This window comes from Tribolium castaneum, chromosome 8, assembly GCF_031307605.1.
Source record: "Tribolium castaneum strain GA2 chromosome 8, icTriCast1.1, whole genome shotgun sequence".
Taxonomy (NCBI): domain Eukaryota; kingdom Metazoa; phylum Arthropoda; class Insecta; order Coleoptera; family Tenebrionidae; genus Tribolium; species Tribolium castaneum.
The window spans coordinates 11,915,096-11,932,007 of NC_087401.1; the positions used below are offsets into that span (position 1 = coordinate 11,915,096).

The 16,912-nt window shown below is 30.7% G+C and overlaps 1 protein-coding gene across 2 annotated transcripts in view; it reads left to right on the plus strand.

Annotated features, from left to right (window-relative positions):
- LOC659728 (uncharacterized protein) overlaps positions 1–16,912 on the plus strand; it is a 102,568-nt gene that overhangs the window by 67,653 nt on the left and 18,003 nt on the right. Inside the window, exon 3 of one of the 2 annotated variants that reach the window (XM_008193734.3) lies at positions 749–792. The exons of the other annotated variant lie outside the window; for it this stretch is intronic. The gene's annotated coding sequence lies outside the window, so the exon portion shown is untranslated. The remainder of the gene's footprint in view (positions 1–748; positions 793–16,912) is intronic. 2 annotated transcript variants of the gene reach the window in all.

Here is a 16,912-nt window from a genome sequence, read left to right on the forward strand (position 1 = left end):
CATTGCGCGCGTTTTTATTACGCACATAATTTATGAAAAACTCGCTTTAGCCACATTACCCGGATTACATTAAACGAACGCGAGCTATTCGTTAGCTGAGCCAAAACAAGACAAAATTAAAAGCCAACTCCACCAGAAGAGTTCTTTGGAGATATCCGACTTTCTTAATTATAAAGTTTAGAAAGAACATGTGTTGTCTACGTTTCCGGTCAACTCGACCCTCATCCCGAACTTTTCCGGGCCTAGGCCGCAAAATATCTGTGACGAAAATTCCAAACATTGGTGGAAGAGTTAATTAATTTATTAATTATAACCAAAATACCGGAATTTGCGGCACGACATTCAATAAAATAAAAATGAAAACCCGGACACGTGTAACAATCCTCCGGGGATCAAACACCCCGCCAAATTAACATTAACACACCAAAGGGTGGTCCACTTTTTAATATTCCAAGCGGGTGTAAAAAATTTAAAAAAGTCACTCTTCTTCCCTAACTTACCTAATATAAAGTTATATTCATATATGCATGTAACCTGTTTTCGCATAGAAATGTCTCAAAGTTGGACCGGAGCCAACATAAGCCCGACTCCGGGCCAAACAGGGGAATTACACAATTAGTATAATGTAAATCGGTCCATTAATGTTTAAAATTCGCTCAAAAGTTTAATGGGCCATATTTCACGCAACTATCGATTCTTACAGCGCGACAATAAGACCGATTTTTTAAACGCAATATTTCTGTTGCAGGCCCGAGTGATGGATTAGGTCAGCTTAACCCGAAAATAACTCTGGTAAGTTAATTAAAGTTTTTCTCTGAACTATTTCAAACAAACATTCGCTACATTAGCTACATAAAGAAAGTAATTTTATTTTATTACATTGAGTTTAATTAAACCGCCCATGTATAAAGCATCTATCACGTTATTTATAATCCTTCGCTTCTTCCTAAAAATAAAATTTGTTGATCCGTGGCGCATTAATTCCGTATCGATACGCACAAGTGTTAAATTAGTCAAGTACAGGGTGCGGCATTTTGAGATGATGAATGAAATATGAAAAAATTCATATCTTCCTTATTATGAAAGATACACATTTAAAACAAAGACATTATACTGGCACTTTTTTTCAGAGAATCTAATAATGTTATCAGCGATTTTTTTTAATCATTCGTTTAGCCGTAATAACATAAAGTTGTATTTTTTTAAATGAGAATCATAGTTGGCTATGATATTTTTGAAAAGCTAATTTTTTTCTGCCTTGATATGTCTATTTGTGTAATACATTAATTTTAAATATTTAAGGAAAAACAAAACATTTCGCTTATTTTTTATAGTAGGCCATGAAAATTTTTGGATTTTTAATTAAAACTATGAAAATTGTATTACCCAACAAGTATTTATAATTTGATGATTTTTTAAACCCTAATTAAACCAAATCAACATAAATATAGTTTAATATTGTTATATATTTTTGATAAAAATATGTTTAAAATATTTGAAAGTAGTTGGCCATGGAAAAATTATTTCACATAAAAGGTGTGAATAACCTAGAAATTTTGTGAATGGTTATTAAAGTAAAAAATGTGAAATTATAAAAATAAGCTATGTTAAAGTTATTTTCAATTGAACAAATATACGAGTGTCGCAGATTTTAATTACATAAAAAAATGTGCAGAAAATTGCAAACGATGTGTCACTACCATTTGATGACACTTTTTTCTGATTTAGTGAAGTGCAATGGGGGTGACGTTGATAATGTTGTGTATTTTTTTACCGCAGATGGAATTTGTTTTTGGTGTTTGGACTGACATTTTTTTGTAAAATAAAATTTTATTGATACGCAATCATATAATTAATAAGATTTTTGTTCTTCCGACATTTCATGTTTAAAATTGGAAAATTGAATGACAACGTAAATTTGCTATTTTAAATATAAAAACAAATAATTTTTATTAATTGCAAAAATTTGAACTAATAAAAATTTATTATGCTGTTTTTGAATTAATTAGGGTTTAAAAATTATTAAATTATAAATACTTGTTAGGTAATATAATTTTCATAGTTTTAATTAGAAATCCAAAAAAATTTTCATGGCCTACTATAAAGAAAAAGCGAAATGTTTTGTTTTTTCTTAAATATTAAAAATTAATGTATTACACAAATAGACATATCAAATCAGAAAAAAAATAAGCATTTCGAAAATGTCATGGCCAACTATGATTCCTGTTTCTATATTTCCATATTCCTGTCATTATTGCTATAAAGCGGCATTTCTGATTTTACATGGGAAATGCACAGACGACTAGATGAGAATCATTTAAGGACACACTGTATTATCTAGGTTCGGGTCGATGGTGTGCGCGACCTTGTTCCAGCAGTGCAACAGTTTCGGGATAAAAGTTTTCCAATTAAATCGAATGAAAAGGGGAAATATTTTCGTCGAATATAATATTTAGCATCGAACAATGTAAATTTCTGTAGATTAGTCGAGTTGAGGGATTTCATATTTAAGAGTCCGGAGGCGGCGACGGGCCACTTTCAAAACTTCATTATGCTAATGTCGCCGGAGCTAATTTTAAGGAAAATGCAGCGAGCAAGTTATTTATATCGCAAACAAGTTTTATTTGAGTTATGGTTTGTGGGGCGAAAACGGTTATTTCGTTCGCAGATAGCTGCCGAACATATTTGTCGCGACGGGTGGCGATTTTTTACGATGGCTTTTAAAAATTTCGATTTTATTTTGTCCAAGTTTTTCAATTCCGTGACAAAACGAGTAGGAAAATAATAATTTTTCATCAGTGTTCATTTGAGGGAAAAAGTTTCGATAGAGAGAATTGGGAAGTTTTTCTTGTACGGAGTGCAATATACGAAAGAGACGTTTGTTCTCGAGTAGCCATAATAAAGATATAAACATTCTCGACACGTAACTATTGCGTTTAGCCGCGCTGCTTCCACATATCTAATTTAATAAAGTCGGGGAAGGGGTTGTTTTACCACCAACACATAAACTTCTACAACGTTTTTGCACTTTACCAGTTAGGGAATTGAGATTACTTACCGTATGCCAGCCGGATTTTCTCATATGAACAACGGAAAAGTTATAAAAGTTACCAAACCTTATTACACAAGTAGATGTTTTTCACGAAGAAGGCTCACTAACGTATTCATCAAACCGAAAATGTGGCAACAAAACTATTTGTTACTTTTGTTTAAATAGCTACCACTTTCAAACACAACACGTTTAACCATTGTAACTACTAAAAAAATTATAAAAATAAATAATATAAAGTCGCTATCCCGGCGCATCCACCAAAATTAACTACTGAAAAAAAGAATTATGTGCAGATTATTGCACCGACAACAAAGAGTAATTAATAACAACACACAGTATGGGTGTAAATGGTTTCGAGACACTTCAAAAATTGGTCTCTTCAAAGAAAAACCGTTTGGATTTTTTACCAATTTTTTTTATTTGCTCAATTACGACTAAACAATTCGAAAAAATAAAACTATTCTAAAGCAATCCTTCGTAAAATAACCCGGGGAATCGATCGGCATCGAGCAAACTGCAAAATTCCCAATAGTATTATAGTTATGTTTGTTTTTATTTTACTTAATTTTACAATAAATGACCAATTTTGTCGAAAACTATTAGTCTTAGGACAATGATCTTTTTTAAAAAAGCTAGACAATAAAAAAGCATTCCCACGATAATAAACTTAATAGTCTAATAGTTCCGGAGTTAATGATCAATAAATGGTCCGGGTACCGAAAGTCGACCAAAATCTCGACAAAAATCGATAAAATCAAACACAAAAATCTAACCAATTGAGTTTTTTGCACTTTTAATAAATGTACAGGATTCTAAATACATTTGAAAGTATAAAACTTTGGGGAAACGATGTTTTTTTAATTGTCTAATTTTATAAATTACGAGCACTGACCTTGGAATTTTAGGAAATTTGTAACTATTATTACTTTTGCTTAAATAGTTACCACTTTCAAACCCAACACGTTTAACCCTTGTAATTGTTGAAAAAAAAAATAATAACAAATAATGTAAAATCGCTATCCCGGCGCATCCACCAAAATTAACTAGTTAAAAAATAATTATGTGTAAATTATTAAACCGTCAACAAAAATTAATTCATGACAACACATACGATAGGTATAAGTAGTTTCGAAACACTTCAAAAGTTGGTCACTTGAAAGAAAAAAATTTTTAATTTTTTTATTTCCTCAATTACGACAAAACATTTCAAAAAAATGAAACTATTCTAAAGCAAGCCTACGTGAAATAATCGAGGGAGTCGATCGGCATTGAGCAAATTGCAAAATTCCCAATAGTTTTTTAGTTATGATTGTTTTGATTTTTCTTATTATTACATTATATGAGCAATTTTATCGAAGAATTTAAAACTATTTGTTACTTTTACTTAAGTAGCTACCACTTCCAAACACAACACGTTTAACCATTGTAACTACTAAAAAATAATAAAAACAAATAATATAAAGTCGCTATCCCGGCGCATCCACCAAAATTAACTACTAAAAAAAAAAAGAATTATGTGCAGATTATTGCACCGACAACAAAGAGTAATTAATAACAACACACAGGATGGGTGTAAATGGTTTCGAGACACTTCAAAAACTGGTCTCTTCAAAGAAAAACCGTTTGGATTTTTTACCAATTTTTTTTATTTGCTCAATTACGACTAAACAATTCGAAAAAATGAAACTATTCTAAAGCAAGCCTTCGTAAAATAACCCGGGAAATCGATTGTCATCGAGCAAACTGCAAAATTCCCAATAGTTTTATATTTATGTTTGTTTTTATTTTACTTAATTTTACAATAAATGACCAATTTTGTCGAAAACTATTAGTCTTAGGACAACGATCTTTTTTAAAAAAGCTAGACAATAAAAAAAGCATTCCAACGATAATAAACTTAATAGTCTAATAGTTCCGAAGTTAATGATCAATAAATGGTCCGGGTTCCGAAAATCGACCAAAATCTCGACAAATCGATAAAATCAACCACAAAAATCTAACCAATTGAGTTTTTTGCACTTTTAATAAATGTACAGGATTCTAAATACATTGGAAAGTATAAAACTTTGGGGAAACGATGTTTTTTTAATTGTCTAATTTTTTAAATTACGAGCACTGACCTTGGAATTTTAGGAAAAAAATTTGTAACTATTATTACTTTTGCTTAAATAGTTACCACTTCCAAACCCTTGTAATTGCTGAAAAAAAAATAATAACAAATAATGTAAAATCGCTATCCCGGCGCATCCACCAAAATTAACTAGTTAAAAAATAATTATGTGTAAATTATTAAACCGACAACAAAAATTAATTCATGACAACAAATACGATAGGTATAAGTGGTTTCGAAACACTTCAAAAGTTGGTCACTTCAAAGAAAAAAATTTTTAATTTTTTTATTTCCTCAATTACGACAAAACATTTCAAAAAAATGAAACTATTCTAAAGCAAGCCTACGTGAAATAATCGAGGGAGTCGATCGGCATTGAGCAAATTGCAAAATTCCCAATAGTTTTCTAGTTATGATTGTTTTTATTTTTCTTATTTTTACATTATATGAGCAATTTTATCGAAGAATTTAAAACTATTTGTTACTTTTACTTAAGTAGCTACCACTTCCAAACACAACGCGTTTAACCACTGTAACTACTGAAAAAATAATAAATACAAATAATTTAAAATCGCTATCCGGTGGATCCACCAGAACTAACTACTGAAAGAAAAATGAATTATGTGTAGATTATTAAACCAACAACAAAAAATAATTAATGATAATACACAAGATAGGTGTAAGTGTTTTTGAGACACTTCGAAGAAAAAAAAATTAATTTTTTTCAATTTTTTATTTCCTCAATTACGACAAAACAATTCGAAAAAATTAAACAATTCTGAAGCAAACCTACGTAAAATAATCCGGGGAACCGAATGGCATCGAGCAAACTGCAAAATCCCCAATAGTTTTATATTTATGTTTGTTTTTATTTTACTTAATTTTACAATAAATGACCAATTTTGTCGAAAACTATTAGTCTTAGGACAATGATCTTTTTTAAAAAAGCTAGACAATAAAAAAAGCATTCCAACGATAATAAACTTAATAGTCTAATAGTTCCGGAGTTAATGATCAATAAATGGCCCGGGTACCGAAAATCGACCAAAATCTCGACAAAAATCGATAAAATCAAACACAAAAATCTAACCAATTGAATTTTTTTGCACTTTTAATAAATGTACAGGATTCTAAATACATTTAAAAGTATAAAACTTTCAAAAAAACGATGATTTTTTAATTGTCTAATTTTTTAAATTACGAGCACTCACCTTGGAATTTTAGGAAAAAAATTTGTAACTATTATTATCTTTGCTTAAATAGTTACCACTTCCAAACCCAACACGTTTAACCCTTGTAATTGCTGAAAAAAAAATAATAACAAATAATGTAAAAACGCTATCCCGGCGCATCCACCAAAATTAACTAGTTAAAAAATAATTATGTGTAAATTATTAAACCGACAACAAAAATTAATTCATGACAACACATACGATAGGTATAAGTGGTTTCGAAACACTTCAAAAGTTGGTCACTTCAAAGAAAAAAAATTTTAATTTTTTTATTTCCTCAATTACGACAAAACATTTCAAAAAAATGAAACTATTCAAAAGCAAGCCTACGTGAAATAATCGAGGAAGTCGATCGGCATTAAGCAAATTGCAAAATTCCCAATAGTTTTTTAGTTATGACTGTTTTTATTTTTCTTATTTTTACATTATATGAGCAATTTTATCGAAGAATTTAAAACTATTTGTTACTTTTACTTAAGTAGCTACCACTTCCAAACACAACACGTTTAACCATTGTAACTATTAAAAAATAATAAAAACAAATAATATAAAGTCGCTTTCCCGGCGCATCCACCAAAATTAACTACTAAAAAAATAATTATGTGCAGATTATTGCACCGACAACAAAGAGTAATTAATAACAACACACAGGATGGGTGTAAATGGTTTCAAGACAGTTCAAAAATTGGTCTCTTCAAAGAAAAACCGTTTGGATTTTTTACCAATTTTTTTATTTGCTCACTTACGACTAAACAATTCGAAAAAATAAAACTATTCTAAAGCAAGCCTTCGTAAAATAACCCGGGGAATCGATCGGCATCGAGCAAACTGCAAAATTCCCAATAGTTTTATATTTATGTTTGTTTTTATTTTACTTAATTTTACAATGAATGACCAATTTTGTCGAAAACTATTAGTCTTAGGACAATGATCTTTTTTAAAAAAGCTAGACAATAAAAATTTAACTTAATAGTCTAATAGTTCCGGAGTTAATGATCAATAAATGGTCCGGGTTCCGAAAATCGACCAAAATCTCGACAAATCGATAAAATCCAACACAAAAATCTAACCAATTGAGTTTTTTGCACTTTTAATAAATGTACAGGATTCTAAATACATTGGAAAGTATAAAACTTTGGGGAAACGATGTTTTTTTAATTGTCTAATTTTTTAAATTACGAGCACTGACCTTGGAATTTTAGGAAAAAAATTTGTAACTATTATTACTTTTGTTTAAATAGTTACCACTTCCAAACCCAACACGTTTAACTCTTGTAATTGCTGAAAAAAAATAATAACAAATAATGTAAAATCGCTATCCCGGCGCATCCACCAAAATTAACTAGTTAAAAAATAATTATGTGTAAATTATTAAACCGACAACAAAAATTAATTCATGACAACACATACGATAGGTATAAGTGGTTTCAAAACACTTCAAAAGTTGGTCACTTCTAAATTTTTAATTTTTTTATTTCCTCAATTACGACAAAACATTTCAAAAAAATGAAACTATTCTAAAGCAAGCCTACGTAAAATAATCGAGGGAGTCGATCGGCATTGAGCAAATTGCAAAATTCCCAATAGTTTTTTAGTTATGATTGTTTTTATTTTTCTTATTTTTACATTATATGAGCAATTTTATCGAAGAATTTAAAACTATTTGTTACTTTTACTTAAGTAGCTACCACTTCCAAACACACCACGTTTAACCACTGTAACTACTGAAAAAATAATAAATACAAATAATTTAAAATCGCTATCCGGCGCATCCACCAGAATTAACTACTGAAAGAAAAAGGAATTATGTGTAGATTATTAAACCAACAACAAAAAATAATTAATGATAAAACACAAGATAGGTGTAAGTGTTTTTGAGACACTTCGAAGAAAAAAAAATTAATTTTTTTCAATTTTTTATTTCCTCAATTACGACAAAACAATTCGAAAAAATTAAACAATTCTGAAGCAAACCTACGTAAAATAATCCGGGGAACCGAATGGCATCGAGCAATTTGCAAAATTCCTAATAGTTTTTTAGTTGCGAATTGATTTTATTTTATTTATTTTTACATTATATGAGCACTTTTATCGAAAACTATTAGTCGTAGTACAGTGATCTTTTCTAAAAAAGATGGATAATAAAAAAATACACTTCTTTCTTCAATTCATTGCTCTGAAAAGTTAGACGGCAATGGAACAACTGCGCTCTCTAGTAACATTAACGGAACTTTTATTTCTACGTCGTTTTATATCCTAACCTTTAGATATACTTAGATTATGTAATTTTTGCTGATATGACACATCCTCTTTGATTTAAGGAACGTTATGTAAAAGTTGATAACACATATTGTTGATGTCAATTATTTCAAGCAATTTTATCGATAAATGTATTACAGGTTAAAGTGTGTTTGATTCGTTTATAACAAGTAGTGTCAATATTTTTCATGCAATATCCACGTAATTTTTTTATTTATTAAATTAATTGAAGATAATTCGATATAAATATCAATAGGTACTTTATGCGAATAAATGAATAAATGAATGGTGTATTTGGCTGTTTTCCAATTTAATTACTACATTTTTTCAATTATTGTTCCTCATTTATTCCACTATATTAACTTTAATTAAAACTCGTAACGTGTCAAAAGCATCATTATTTACTTTAATTATGCAGTTATTAATTTTATTAAATGGCACATTATTAACCCCGTCCTGTATTAACCAATTTTTCGTTTTTCGCAAACAAAGCCCATCCATAACTTCCATTCCTGACAGTTCTTTTTCCTCTCTTGAATAAATGTCAGGTACTCGGCCGAGTGGACTTTTATTCTATTACTCACCCCCGGAAGTTTTTCACGACTTCCTAAGTGTTAGAGTAGCCGGAAAGCTGATTTAGTTGCGTGTTACTTTTCCGGACTATCAGCGACACGTAATATGCAAGAAACCGAATTTTTCCCCAGATGCATTCGCGAATAATTCGATTTCGTGCGTTCGCTTCTGAAACATTTTCCGTGTTATTAGAGAAATGGATGTTGATTTCCATCCAGTCACGACAATTTCGGAAAATCTCGAGAAAAAAACACGTCCTGACGTTAAGTGCCGGAAAAATGTTTATTCGATGCGCGTGCCAACGAATTTTGAGCGATAGTTGCTTATAATTTATGTCTCTAAGTGGTTTAAGAGGCGGAATTGCGGAGACGCAAAGTTTCACGAGCAGATTCACTTTTTAATGTAATCGTGTTTTGCACAAGAACGGATCGAGAGATTGGATATTTAAATACACGGCTAGGAAACGGAAATAAATCGCTGTTAAGATCGTTTTATAATTATAACTCGGTTATATCGCTAACGAGATCTTAAGCACAATTATTAAACGGATTTGCCTTTATTCAACTAGTTGTGCCGTAAACGCATTAGACACAATCGACCAAATTCCAAAAATCACGTATTAATTGGAAAAACGAAACACGGTGCTTTTATTGCGGGTCTCTTTGTTTCTGCGAACGAAATACAACGGCTTTCGATTTTTACAGTAACGACAAGTGCATTTATTTTTCTGATAACGAACCATAAAAAATTAGTTGAACAAAGCGATTTCACTTTATTACCCAAGGGCTGAAATATTGTGTGGTGTACAACTAAATCCAAACACTACAAGCTCAAGTGTTGCAATCCGGGGGAATTAAATGTAAATACACGTATTTGCCCGGCGCATCCACCAATTATGTGCTAATTACATTGACCTAACGCGTTGCCACATGCACAACTTTTTGCATATTAAATCCGAAAACTTAACAACTACGAATAATATTTATTACTAAAACAGTGTGGGGGTAAAAAATTCTAGCGCAGGGGTAAGAAAGGTGGTTGAATTAATTTAACCAGACCTTTATGACCTGACCTGACCTGACCTGACCCTAATTTATTGTTGTAAAAAGTCTCTGTCTAATAAATAAATTTCTGGTCGAAAGCTGATTAAAAACTGGTTGATTAATCTAACCAGACCTTTATGACCTGACCTGACCTGACCTGACCTGACCTGACCATAATTTATTGTTGTAAAAAGTTCTTGTCCAATAAATAAATATCTCTGCTTGAAAGCTGGTTGAAATAATTTAACCAGACCTTTATGACCTGACCTGACCTAACCATTATTTATTGTTGTAAAAAGTCCAATAAATAAATCTTTGGTTGACAGCTGGTTGAAATAATCTAAACTGACCTTATCACTTGATCTGAGCTGACCTGACCATAATTTATTGTTGTAAAAAGTTCTTGTCCAACAAATAAATATCTCTGCTTGAAAACTGGTTGAAATAATTTAACCTGACCTTTATGACCAGACCTGACCTGACCATAATTTATTGTTGTAAAAACTTTTTGTCCAATAAATAAATCTTTTGGGTAAACACTGCTTAAAATAATCTAACCTGACCTTTATGACCTGACCTGACCTGACCTGACCATAATTTATTGTTGTAAAAGTTCTTGTCCCATAAATAAATATCTCTGATTAAAATCTGATTAAAATAATGTAATTTTCAACTTGTTTCAGTAAAATTTTTCTAAATCTCAAACAAGTGTTTAATTTTTTGAAAAACGCAGAACTCACACGATTTTCGGTCCAACGAGGTAAAATTTGGGATGATTTTAACAAAATTTTAGGAGATAATTCCTTTGCTGACTGTAAATTAAATGAAAACATTCAAAAAAAAGAAAGAATAATGATAAATTTAGCTCAAAAACAAGCTAAATCGAGTGAAAAAGCATGATCTTTTGAAATAAAGTATTTGCCCGGCGCATCCACCAATTATGCGCTAATTACATTGACCTAACGCGTCGCCACATGTACAACTTTTTGCATTTTAAATGCGAAAACTTAACAATTACGAATAATATTTATTATTAAAACAGTGTCGGGGGTAAAAAATTCTAGCGCAGGGGTGAGAATTCTCATCGATCAAAGCTTGGAGTCGTGCCCCTTGGAACATATTTTTTCCATTCCTTTGATGCATTGCTCGAGAAAGAAATTATATTCGGGAAATATAATCCGTGTGGGGAATGTAGCTGAAAGTTGGTCGGACCTGTAATGGAGTTCTCTTCCGGGAACGTTTTTCCAAATATAAAAATAATAATTAACCGCCTCCGGTACGACATAAGAGGGTTTTAATTCGTTTCAGACTCTCCGGCAAAGTTAATTTTTTAAGTAGCTTATTTACTTTGTATGCTTTCCGAAGGGAAACTTTTGACATTCGCCGGTCGGTCAGCCGTCAAATCTCTTTTATAATTGGATACGACGAAGAGAATTAAAACGAATTCTGATTAAGGCGAACGAGAGACGATTTCTTTTTCGCTTCCCCAACCTAATTAAGGCGCACGGATTTTAGGCCGTGTTTTTCCAAAGTGATCGAAAAATTGTTTCGCTTTATTAATGGAATTGTTGATGCGATAATTCGAAGCTAACGGTGCGGAGTTACAGAGTAATTAAAGCTGCAACAGCAGGGAAATTGTCATCTTGTGCTACAAGAAGTTACGGCCATTTGCTTTTGATGACTGCCATCTTGTGCGCCAACCTTTGTTTAATTAAATGTCTTCCGCATCGTCTTAAACTATTAACATATTTCGTCGAATTACTTTGCAAAAAGAGGCAGTTTCCTATTGATTTAGCTTATACGAGTACGTACGTATTTACGTAAGATAACAAAAGTAGGAAAAAAGTAGAAACAACTCTATTTTTAAGACAGAGTTTGTCATTTTTCAGCATATTCTTGGCAAAACTTCGCCCAAAAACAATTCAGTGAAACATGTAAAATAACATCAGTTTCTTTTTTTTTGTAATTTAAAGGCATTTTTTGACAAGATCTTACAAGTTCAAAAACGAACTAGATTGGCAGGTATATGATTAAATTTATATTAATTTCGGTCAAATTTGACGATTTTTCCGCCAGTTTTTGCGCAATATTTACGTTTGTAGCTGAAAAAAGACAAAAATAATGTGATTTCCAACTTAATTTAATAGATTTTTAGTTTATCTTAACGACATCTCTAATGTTTTTTCGGTTAATTAAAAAAAATGCTCGAAAAGGAGCTAAATCTAGAGAAACTAACATCAATATCCATTTGTTTTGTAGTTTTAGTGATTTTTGGTTTGCTTTTAACAACATTTTGCAAAACTTACGTTTCTGGCTGAAAACGTGCTGAAAAAAGCAAAAATAAGATTGTTTTGGATTCATACTATTAGCGATTTTTCAGTCTTTTCTAACGAGATCTCAGAAAAAAACTAAGATTTTAATTCTAAAACGTGCTTAAATGCTCAAAAAAGGCAGAAATAGCGTTAATTATTGTTGACTGGAACTGACCACAATTTATTGGTGTAACAAGTTTTTGTCCAATAAATACATCTCTGGTAGAAAGCTGGTTGAATTAATCTAACCAGATCTTTATGACCTGACCTGACCTGTTCATAATTTTTTGTTGTAAAAAGTCTTTGTCCAATAAATAAATCCCTGGTAGAAAGCTGGTTAAAAGCTGGTTGACCTAATCTAACCAGAGCTTTATGACCTGACCTGACCTGACCTGACCTGACCTGACCTGACCTGACCTGACCATAATTTATTGTTGTAAAAAGTCCAATAAATAAATCTTTGGTTGAAAGCTGATTGAAATAATCTAAACTGATCTTATCACTTGACCTGACCTGACCTGACCTGACCTGACCATAATTTATTGCTCTAAAAACTTTTTGTCCAATAAATAAATCTTTGGGTAAAAACTGCTTAAAATAATCTAACTTGACCTTTATGACCTGACCTGACCTGATCTGACCATTTTTTATTGTTGTAAAAAGTTCTTGTCCAAAAAATAAATATCTCTGGTTAAAATCTCATTAAAATAATGTAATTTTCACCTACTTTCAGTAATTTTTTTCTAAAAACACTTAGTTTTAATCTCAAAAAAGTGTTTAAAATTTTGAAAAACGCAGAACTCACGCGATTTTCGGTCTAACGAGAAGATATTTAGGATGATTTTTTCAAAATTTTGGGAGATAATTCCTTTGCTGACTGTAAATAAAATGAAAACATTCAAAAAAAAGAAAGAATAATGATAAATTTGGCTCAAAAACAAGCTAAATCGAGTGAAAAGCTCATGCTCATGAAATAAAGTTCAAATGCACTAATAGCGTAAAATAAACTAAAATAACAAAAAAAATGTGCTCAGAAACTCTCGAAAAATAGTATAATTTGTTACTCCTATTATGGGTGCATCATTTTTATTTTGGGTGACTACCTTAGAGTAATAAAGTTTCCTTATTTTTTTTTATTAAAAAAAAATTGAAGAGCCGTTAAAGACCGACTGCTTGGCGATAAAATGTTCAAATCCGAGTTTTCCACTAAAACTTGTTTTAGTATCTTTGTGTACTTTTTAATCGTGTACAACTTTTTCAATAACATTTTAGTATCTCGTTGGAATATGTCTGCAGCAGGAATAAAACGATTTCTATTTAACTGATAAAAATTTTATTGAAGTTGTGAAATTGATTGGTTATGTATGAATTAAAGTCTGGAAACTTGGCGAAGTTTCCAGTTGAATTAATTTCAACACGAATAAAACTAAAACTTGCAAATTATTAGCATACGGTTATTGATTTTCGGCGCAAAAACTGAATTAAAAATTCCCCAACTCGGTCTATTGTGATTGTCAGGTTTTTGTGGTGAATTCCTCAACAAAAGCGTCCCTTGTTGCGGTATGTTTAGGGAAATAAGGGACGACGCGACATTTATCACTGAAAAAAAAATCAAATCCTGAAATTCTAATTAAACATTTGCGACGCCAACTACACGAATTTATGAACCTCGACGAACGAAATAAATGTTTTATTGCACAAGACGCGAAAGTTATGAAGTCTTTATGACTAGAGAATTTTTAACGACGTTTGATCATTTAAGAGAGTGGTAATTTTGCAGACACATTTATTTCAACGAGCTTCTCACACTTCAATAAACTTTCCAACTCGGAATTACGTTTAATTCCCCTCCATTATTTTAATTATTAATTTGACAAAACCTAAGTCCAATTTATATAAAGTCCAGATCTCGGTTCGATGAAAAAAAACTCCAAGGTCACATATGTCATAATGGATAAGACGTAAAAAGGTCGTCGGGGCGTCGCCGAACACGATAAACATCGCTCGAGGGAAATACAGTGGTGGTGCGAAATAGAACACCCCCTTGTTATTATTATTGGAGGTGGCAAAGGGGTGACTGTTCTCTCAGTCAATTATTCGGGGGCGTATCGTAATGCATTTATTAATTTGATCTATCACTTAGCAATGCAAAGGAGAGAACGGCAGCAGTTCGATTGTTGAAATGGATCATTTAAATTGGTAATTGGCACGAGTTTAAGTGACTCGAGGGAAAGGAGGGAGGTATTTATTATTGCCAATTGTGGAAATATGTGAAACAAATTTCATTATCCTCATAGACTATTTGACCTTCTCATAATATTTACTAAAGCAACAATTCCCTTGTTTATTTTCCTTACGCTTTCTATTTTTCTTTTGCAAGCAAGCACAGAAGCAATCCATCTCTACGCTGACTGGTTAACAAATCTCTCGAAAAAACTGATAATAAAAAAACAACTTTCTCAATTCGAGGGATTTTTTGGTAACTAGGACGAAATTTTGCACAATAATTTTGAGGTTTCAACAATTTATAATTCTTTCGATCTTTATTGTCTTTTTAGTTTGATTTGAATTTTTAGGGAGAAAATATAACAAATTCGAATGTTGCTTGAACAAGCCGTTTTGCTGACGGGACTTTTGGTTTTCAAGTTATAAATTTTTTCAATAAAAAACTCAAAATGTCTGCTACCGGAGCAATTAGAGGTTTTCACTAGGAGATAGATAATTTAAAGCTCCTTCAAAGGTTGTTTTTTTAATTTTTGCTGTATAGTCTTATAGTTTCCGAAAAAAAAAAGAGATTTTTTAATTTTTATTCCACCGTAAAAAGCATATCAAAATCTTAAGATATGGTGCGTTTTACTTGGTTTTGAAAATTATTTCGATATCTTTTATTTTCTGAATTACGGCAAAACTAATCAGAAAAATGAAACAATTTTTAGTAGTTCTGAATAAAACGTTGTTTAAGCTCTCGAAAAAGGGTGAGTTTTGGTAACATTTCTAAAATTATTTGCAAAACAATTGCGTTTCTGGCCAAAAAAATCACCAGAAAAAATACTGTTCTGATCTACAGGATGAGTCTACTAAAAGTATATTTTTACTATACCTAGCTCAAAAATTAATAATTGCACAGAAATCAGCGAGTCCTTATAAATACCTTGTATTTTTCTGTATGTCTATGATTTTTTTCAAGATTTTTCTATAGGTAATACTTTATAATTAAAATTAATTGATAAATAAACTAATTAATTACTATCAAAGTGCTGCAAACAACTGTTAGTTCTTGTGTCTTCTGAAAATAAACAATGCAATAAAAATCAGTAAAAAAAATACCTTAGCCCCAAAAAGTACAAATTAAAAATTCAAATAAATGTAATTTTGGTAACAGTAAAAATTGCTTTAGAGTAACACAAAAATCAAAAAAAATCAGCTAATTATTATTAGTTTCATATTTCTAATTTTATTGATATTAATGTTCTTAATTAATTAATTTTAATTACAAGGTAGAACAATTCTGAAAAAATAACGTACATAGAAAAAAACCTTAGATATTTAATAACAAATACAGAATTTGGTGTGACCATCAATTTTTGAGATACAGTAGAACTTGTTTATAACGAACGTTCGCTTAACGTAACGTCCGCAATTTAGACAAAAAAACGGTTTATGAATCGGTTATAACGTAAGCATGTGCATTTTTTGTTACGTTCCAGAAATTGTGAGATTGCAGCGAGATTCCAAAAATTATACAAAGTGTTTTTAAATGATTCTCATCTAGTTACCTTTGAAATTGGTTTACATGTAAAAAAATATGTGCCACTCTGCTCAATTGAATCCTCTGTCAATAAATTTAATGTCAAATCTGTCAGTTGAAAAATTTCTTTTAAAAATTTCCTTAAAATGCAACTAAATTGTTACACCGTGCAAAAAAAAAACGCTTTTATTATCGAAACTATAATAGTTATAATATAATATAATAGCTATAATATAATGTCTTAATGTCATTAGTAAAATGAAGCAGCATTTTCTGGTTTTACATGAGAAATTCACAAACGACTAGATGAGAATCATTTAAAAACACATTGTACATATTTCGAAAAAAGTAAAATGTCAGGTACAAACAAAAATAAGTAAATAAATAAAGTATTTGTCATAATATTATATACTTATGTAATTCAATATCTTTCTTAGTAAAACACATTAATACTTTATTTCGTGTAATCTATTTCAAATTTTAGAATTCATTTAACTTGAAAATTACTATTTTTCTTATGTGTTTGTTTCCCTCTGTATAATTTTGTTAAATAGAATTAGATATTTTTTATTAGTATATTTTT